Raw genomic sequence first — 8,120 nt, 5'->3', positions numbered from 1 at the left:
CCGACCGCTAAGGAAATGCCCTCTGGGGCCTCAGCAAGGTGGCTTTGCACACTGAAGAATGATGCTGGACAGGATGATCAAATGGGAGGAGCAAAGGTCTGCGTGGGTTCCAGAACTGTGGGGAAGCATGGAGGGAGGGTTCCTGGGAAGTTAAGCATAGGTCACCCCANAGAAAGTCCTGTACCAGCAGACTTTGCAGGTGGATGCTCACCACAGGGAGGTTGAGTCATTAGTGCCGCACACCAGCGGAGGCCAGGTGTCCTTCAGCAGGCATGTAGGAAACAGTGTGTCCTCAGGCCAGGAAGCACAGTGAGGGACGCGGTGCATGGCCACCTGGGCAGCTCCCAGGGGTATCCTGTTCAGAGAGGTCAACGGCCTGGGACAAGGAGCCTCTGTGACAGCAAGTACAGCATTGACTCTGGGACCTGGCCATGGGTGACTGTGGGGGACACAGCCGAACATGCTGGGCAGACAAGAANGTGCCGTGCAACTGTAGAGGTACCTGGCAGTGCATAGCCATTGTCTTGGTTTATATCTGCTTGGCCCAGGGAGTGGCACTATTAGAAGGTGTGGCCTTGTTGGAGTAGGTGTGTCACTGTGGGCATGGGCTTAAGACCCTCATCCTAGATGCCTAGAAGCCAGTATTCTGCTAGCAGCCTTCAGATGAAGATGTAGAACTCTCAGCATCTCCTGCACCACGCCTGCCTGGATGCTGCCATGTTCCTACCTTTGTGATAATGGACTGAACCTCTGAACCTGTAAGTCAGCTCCAATTAAAGGCTGTCCTTATAAGAGTTGCCTTGGTCATGGTGTCTCTTCACAGCAGTAAAACCCTCATAAACACTCATCCGATTGTGTATAAGACTGGTGAGTTACACTGATGTGTTGACTTGTATCTGTAATCCCAGCGCTTAGGAGACCGAGGCATTGCAGTCAGTCAGGCTCAGCGAGGGCATTCTGGACTGAGCATCACCCTGTGTCTATAGTATTGCATAGCTCTTTAGGGGGCTCCAGGAGTTGGTGTAGAACACAAGCCAGAAGTGTACACACCACCTCAGTGGCACCCAGTCTGCCTTTNCCATCTCAAGCCAGCCTGTGTGCTTTCCTGCCACAATAGGATGGGAAATCTTCCTGATCTCCCATTCTGATTTTCTTGGTGCAGGAGAACCTGGGGAGCCCAGGTGCATGTGTGTGTGTGTGTGTGTGTGTGTGTGTGTGTGTGTGTGTGCATGTCAGTGGGTGTGCAGTGCCTAACAGCCTGTTATAGGCTTGAGGAAAGCAGAGAGTGAGTGTGCATGTGTACACGGTCTGTGTGTGTATGTGTGCATGTCAGTGTATGTGTACACATGTGTGCATATCATATGTGTGCATGTCAGTGTATGTTTATATGTGTGCACATCAGTGTATGTGTACACATGTGTAGGTCAATGTATGTATAAGCATATGTATGTGAGTATATGTGTATAAGTGTGCATGTGAGTGTATGTGCACATATGTGTAGGTCAGTGTATGCATACACATGTGCAGGTCAGTGTATGGGCTGAGGCAGGCCTCCATNAGTTTGTTGATAGCTGCCTCTGAAATCATTCCCACAGGTAGGGAGGCTGTGCCCAGTGCAGACCTGTGAGCTGGTGGCTCTGGCNGAAGAGGACAGAAACTTTTGTCTAAGGAGATATAAGAGTCTCTGGACTTCTAGAAAAAGGCCTAAGCTGGACTTCANAGGTTATTTCCCNAAACTCTGTCTCTGCCCCAGAGCTGGGAGAGGGTCCCCATCAAATTCTCCAACTCAATTTACATCCTGTGGCTGCACCCCAGGGAGCTGGTTGTAGGAATGTGCGCCCCATTGTCTTTTCCAGCCAGAGCAGTTGCCTGGTTGTAAATGTCATTAGCTGCTCAGCACCCTCAGAATCTACATGTGGCTAATTACTCCTGCAATTATCAGCTGCACCGTAATTAACTGTGTGAGTGACTTTTTTATTACGCAAGTCTCTGTGAAGGCAAACCTGTACCCAAAGGCTGATCTCCAGTCAGAGGAATGACNCTTTTCTAGAGATACAAGGTGCTCACCTGCTGGGCATCTACATCTGAGCCCTCTGCTCTAGAAGGCTACATCTTCAGGGGAGAAAGTGGTCTGGGGGTTGGGTCTGAGGTGTCATTAACCCAGCAGCTGATCCTGGTGGGGCAGGGCTCTCAGACTCTCCAGTCAGGTCCTAGCCTCTGTGGGTTCATGTGGCAAGCTAGAGTTGTGTGTGGCTGTGAAGGTGTGAGCTGTTGTTGACTTGGGCCAGCAGGGAGATTACACATGACTGGGTCACTTTGACCCAAAGCCAATTAAGGAACCCACAGGGGGAATCAGAGGCATGCCAGCGTGGCATGGGAGAGAGACCCAGGTGAGCCCGAGGTCCTGGACACCCTGAGTGCTTCTAGGAAATGGGCTTTAGGTGACCATCCTGAAACAGACAGCTGCTTGTGTGGATGTGGCCTGTGCTCACTGTGAGCCTCTCAGGGAAAAACACGTTGATTCTCTCATCAGTGACAGGCAGTCGGCTCTTGGGAGTGGGTTTGGGGAGAGTCTTGCCCTTTGCTTTTGGAGGATGCTATGTTACCCAGGAAGGTGAAGTGTCTCCAGTGGGACCAGTGGAGTCACATGTTACCTGAGGTCCAGGATGCTGAGGAGTGACTCTAATTGGGAAGGCTGGTGTGTCAGGGGTCTGGAGTGGAAGAGACCCCCCTATGGCTAACTGGTGATTCCTCTATAAGAACACATGGTATATGTCCTGGCTGGGGTCTCACTCTTATTGAGCTGTTGGCAAAGAGCCTTGCTACACTGGTCAGGTGTGGGTTGCTGTAGCTAAACCCTAGTTTTCCCAATTGAGGAAGAATTGAAGTGGAGGCCCTGCCAAGTCTCCAGCCAAAATCAGGCCCAGGACTACAGGACCTTCCCTGGAGCAGACTATAGGTTTGGCATACACAGGAAGCTTGGGCCATAGCATGAGTTCACATCCAAGCACTTGGGAAACCCCGGTCCAGCCCACAATCCCCATCTCCCTCTGAGTGCAGCCACTGGTGGCTCATGGACAGCTGGGGACTAAGACTATGTAGGCATGTCATGGAGGTAGTCAAGGCACCCCATCTGCAAGGCCTGGGACACTTGGCTTTTTCCAGGGAGGGATACCTATTGGTATTTGTCTCAAAGAGATGAGGCTTAGGACTGTAGATGGTATTCTGGCCTCCTGTGCTGGTGGTGTCTCTGTGTTGCTATAACAAAAATGACTAGAACTAAATTCTAAATTCTGTCTGTTGCCAGTTTTAAGAGCAGGCCCGGCAGGTTGGTGTCTGGCTGAATCACTGTGTGCTTCTATGTTGGTGCCTGCTGTGTCCCTTGGCGTGACACTTTGTCTTTCTGGTAAAGGGTGTGTGAGGTATGTTTGCTAAGGTCTCTATACTGTGTGGGAACAGACCCTGGACTGGTGGCTCTAGTGAATTCTGTGGGTGTCATTTAGAGCTGGAAGCTGTCAGAAACCTCTGTTGGCCCTATCCTTGCCTGGCCACCAAGGGCCACAGGAAGGCCATGTGCTTCTCCCTCAGCCTCCAGCTTCCCATGGCTGATTCTGTGGGGCTCACCGAAGAGCCTGATGTGGGTGGATTTGTCTCTGTCTTTGCTCCCTTCCTTCTGGCGTGTGTGTGTGTGTGTGTGTGTGTGAGTTTCTAGAGTCCTTGGATGGGACTGGAGTCTGTGAGGATGGGTAGGGCATCATCATACATAGAACATCATGCTGGAAATCCCTGAAAGCCACAGAGAACAAGGCCTGGATGTGGCTCCTGAAGTTGCTGTCTGCCAACCAAGAGTGAGCCCCAGCTGGCAGGAAGCTGACAGACTGGTACTAGACCATATTCCTGCTCTAGGGCATGTCGGCCATCTAAGTCCTAATAGTAGGGGTATGATTGATGTGATGTGCTAGTCCCAGTAAGGGGAAGCCTCAAATTCTAATGGTGGTCAGAATTCTCCCTTAGCTGCCCAGGAAATCCTACCTGGGAACATAGATGCTTTCACATCTGTGCCTGGGACAAGTCAGTGACAAGAAGGAAGTTGTGGGCTGGAGAGATGGCTCAGCAGTTAAGAGCACTGACTGCTCTTCCAGAGGTCCTGAGTTCAAATCCCAGCCATTGCATGATAGCTCACAACCATCTGTAATGAAATTGGATGTCCTCTTCTGGTGTGTCTGAAAACAGTTATAATGTACTTAACATGTAATAAATAAATAGATCCTTAAAAAAAAAAGAAGGAACTTATGAGGGGAGAAAAGTGCAGGTAAGGGCTAAGGAGAAAATGGGGGCCCAGGAGCAGGCTGAGAGGAGTTAGGTAATGTAAGGAGGACTCCTGGTGCAAGTTGAGCTCTAAGTGAGGGCAACAGATGCTCAGGGTGTTCAGGCTTGAGTGGAATTCTGGGTGTGGTTCCTGATGATTCCAGTGATAGCGTGATAATGGCCAGGGTGGGTTGCATNGAAAAATGACAGGGGCTGGGAGCCTGTTTGTGTGCATGCATGTGTGCACCTATATATGCAGGTGAGCATACATGTGCATATACTAATATGTGTTTGCACAAGGCATTGTACACATATGTGCATACATGTGTACATGCAAGTATATGTGTGTGTGTGNNCACATGCACACATGTGTGTTGGCACTCTAGGACAGATTTGAAATAATCTACAGTAACCATGGGCCATGCATTTTCTCCTACAGCCCACCCATGGGTTTCAGGACCTGATGCTCATCCTGGATTATCTTCATCCTGTACAAGNTCCCTCAGANGACACATTTTAAATTTGTTTTACAAAGTGAACCCGTTTAAAGCTCCAAGGGATGTTGGGGCAGGAGTGCTTAGCAAAGAGGCCACATGCGGATTGGAGTACCCGTCTATGTGCAAGCCCCAGCTTCCTTGCACATCAGCCAGTGCTAGGGCAGGAAGGCAGGGTGGTGGGTAGGCCATATTCCTAGCCCAGTCCACTCTTGCCTGCCACANATTGCCTGTGAGAATTCTAAATTTAGGCAAGGGATATGGCTCAATGGCAGAGCGCTTGCCTAGCATATAAGAGGTCCTGGATTTGACAACCGGCACCAAAACCAGAACAGACTGTTCTCAATCTAAGCAGTTTCCCTTGTGCTCTCACAGGGGCATTTGTGGAGCATATCTAACTCTGTTTGACCTACCTGCCCTCAGGTCACCTGCCCACAGTCCCGATGCTGTCAGATCCCAGAATTTGTGGAAGAACACAAGCAAGTCGGGAGACTGACTACTTCAAAGGGGACTTTATTTACTCCTTTGGAGCAGCGTTCTAACGCCTGACTCCACTCCTGGACACGACAATTCCGCAAAGCTGCTGTTCCCTTCGGAACCAAGACTGCCTGGCACTAAAAACACATCGAAAACATCAACTCTCTTCCCTTTTTGTTTTTGTTTTGTTTTTTTTGTTTTGTTTTGTTTTTTTCCTTTTTTTTTTTCGGTACAAAATGATACAAACGACAATACAAAATATTTGTGCTGTTGACGATTACAAAAAAAGTCGGAACGTCTGTCTCACCGCATGGCGCTCAGAGCTGCAGTGTGAACACGTCAGACTCCGGTATCTTTCCCGAAACAACCACGGTCATGCGGGCTGCTGCACATTTGTCCATTTCCAAAAATAAACATGCAGAAAATAAATCAGAATGGAGAACAGGAGAGGAAGGAAAAGCAAGATGCGTCCCCGGTGTATATGGTTGTGGTTTCCACCAGCCGACTGGTGTGGCAGGGCCTGCTAGGTATGTGGTCTATGTACTACCACACCTGGTGCTCTGTGCTGGGTGATTCTGCTGTGAGTTTTTGGTTTTGCCTTTCAGTGTGGGTAGAAATAGCGACTTCCCCTCCCGTTTACCTTAGAGAGCACAGAGGTGTCATCTCAACAGACCACATACTCACTATGGGGAAACTGAGGCATCTCTGAGGGTCTGACTTTTGGCCGTTACTCTGACACTTTGGTGGCAGGAGACCCAGCATTTTGGATTTGCTGAAAGACATGAGAGAGAGAGAAGCCGCTGGCNGGGAGTCAGGTGTGACCAAGGCTGACCATGGCCAAGTGTTCTTCCAAGCCACTCAGCGGTGTACGTTTCTCCTTAAAGGAGCCAAACCACAGCCTTGTACTGCACAGAGCTGGCCACCGGCCTAGCTTGGCTGGGCCCTGACCACAGACGCGTTGTATCTACGAGCTACAGAAGAGAAACATTTGACACTGACTGTATGCTTGGCTAATGCTAACTTGTTGGCCTGGGAACAGAGTTCCAAGATGGGTCTGGGGATGTGTAAGACCCTATTTTCCTCCAGCCCTAGGGGCTGCTGGGGGTGCAGGGTGAAAGGGACAAGCTGGTCAGCTTTTAGGAAACCCTGTGGATGTTNCTGCAGGGGCCTGGCAGTGACAGAGGCCTTGGGGNTGGGGAGGAGGAGATGGAGGCAGGTGAGACATGCCTCCAGGTAACTGATGGATTTGGTACCTCTCATCCCAGGCTTTTAAGAAAGCCTTGGGACTTCAGGAGAGTTCTTGGCTACCATGCCTACCAAACATATGCACACTTCCAAGAACCTTCTTGGGTTTTCTAAAATCAAACCCAGAAAACTATTCTCAATTCCCCAGTCCTAACCCACGACAATCCCACCAGTGGCCATGCCAAGCTCAGCACCACCCGAATTGTTTGCCGATTTGAGCAATTTGCATAGGACAGCCCTCCCAACCCCTTCATGAGCTCTGCTGCCCTGGCTGGCTATAGCGCAGGGGGACTCCCAGGAAGCTACAGAGGCCCCTATTGATCCCCCCTCTAGGACAGCTGTCTGAGGAGTGAGAGTAGACACAGCTAAGCTTGCAGCCCAGCTCAAGTCCAGGAGTTTTGAGGTGGGAATGGGTTTGGTTTGGGAAAGAACCCTGACATCCAATGGGTCACACCCACAAGTTGGGCACCCGTGAGTTCACTCAGGTGCGTCTTTGAGGCCAAAGCATTCTGGAAAGGGGGGGGGTCTAGCCACGGGGTAAAGAAGCCAAGGGGAGCTATGAATTAGAGACCTCTGGCTAGGGAGCATGCAATCTCCCGGGTACCCCCAGCCCTTTTGAAACCCTCCTAGCCCCCAGTAGTAGATATGGGTTAGAGATATGGAAGAAACTTATTTTTTCATCAATGCTGGGACTTCTGTTGTCTCCCTAAGAAGACTCCGATACTAAGGCCTCCCAAGCTATCAGCATTCCTCAGCCCCTTCCTCGTATTAGAGCATGGGATAAGCCAGGAAGACTCGGCGCAAGATGCCCTGTCAGTGCCTGCCTTTCTGCCCCATCCCAGGGCTCTCTTGGGCCCAGACATGTGGATGTCCTAGGTCTGTTTTCCCCTCCAGTGAAAAGGGGCAGCGTTGCCATCTCCTGTAGGTCCTTGCACACAGCCTATTTGCTGTCCTACTGAAGTTATCACCCTGCCCAGTTTGCCCTGTGTCAAGCTGTCAAGCTGCCATGGTAAAGTGCCCTGCCAGCTCCAGAGAGCAACAGAAACATGGGTCCAGACCAGAGCATCTGTGGTCACATGGGCACAGCAAGGTAATCTCACCAGCCACTTGGTAGGTTCTGACATCCATAGCAGTTCATGGGACCAGGCAGGAGCTCAGGTTAAATGGGTCCAGGGTAGCCAAGCAGCTGCCAGAGTCTAGCCAGGCTCTGCTCTCTGCCATCTGCATAGCCTGGGGAGGGTGTTGATAGCATTCAGGGGTTCCATTGAGGGGAGCTTGTGATTGCTATGCCTTCAACAGGATCCCTCAGGGTCTCATCTTGAAGAGTGGAGGGCTGAGCCAGGGTTTTGCAGGATGCCGTGGCTTCTTAGACAACATACTGTCCTAGACCAAAGCAAAAAGGGACCTTGGTGGTATTGGGGGCGACAGCTGGTCCAGACCGAGGCTTTATGGTGGGCTTGAGGGCACAGAAGTGGCCAAGTAGAGAGGTGAGAGCTCCTGGGAAGGTCTCCAGGCATCGTGCCTGCTCCAGCTATTTACAGTATGTTGGGGCAGGGCACAAGTTCGGGTGAAAGCCGAGTCCACTCAGAAGTGGCT

Source organism: Mus caroli, chromosome 2, assembly GCF_900094665.2.
Source record: "Mus caroli chromosome 2, CAROLI_EIJ_v1.1, whole genome shotgun sequence".
In the NCBI taxonomy this organism is placed as follows: Eukaryota; Metazoa; Chordata; class Mammalia; order Rodentia; family Muridae; genus Mus; species Mus caroli.
The sequence above is the reverse complement of the archived record's forward strand: the minus strand, read 5'-3'. Positions refer to the sequence as shown.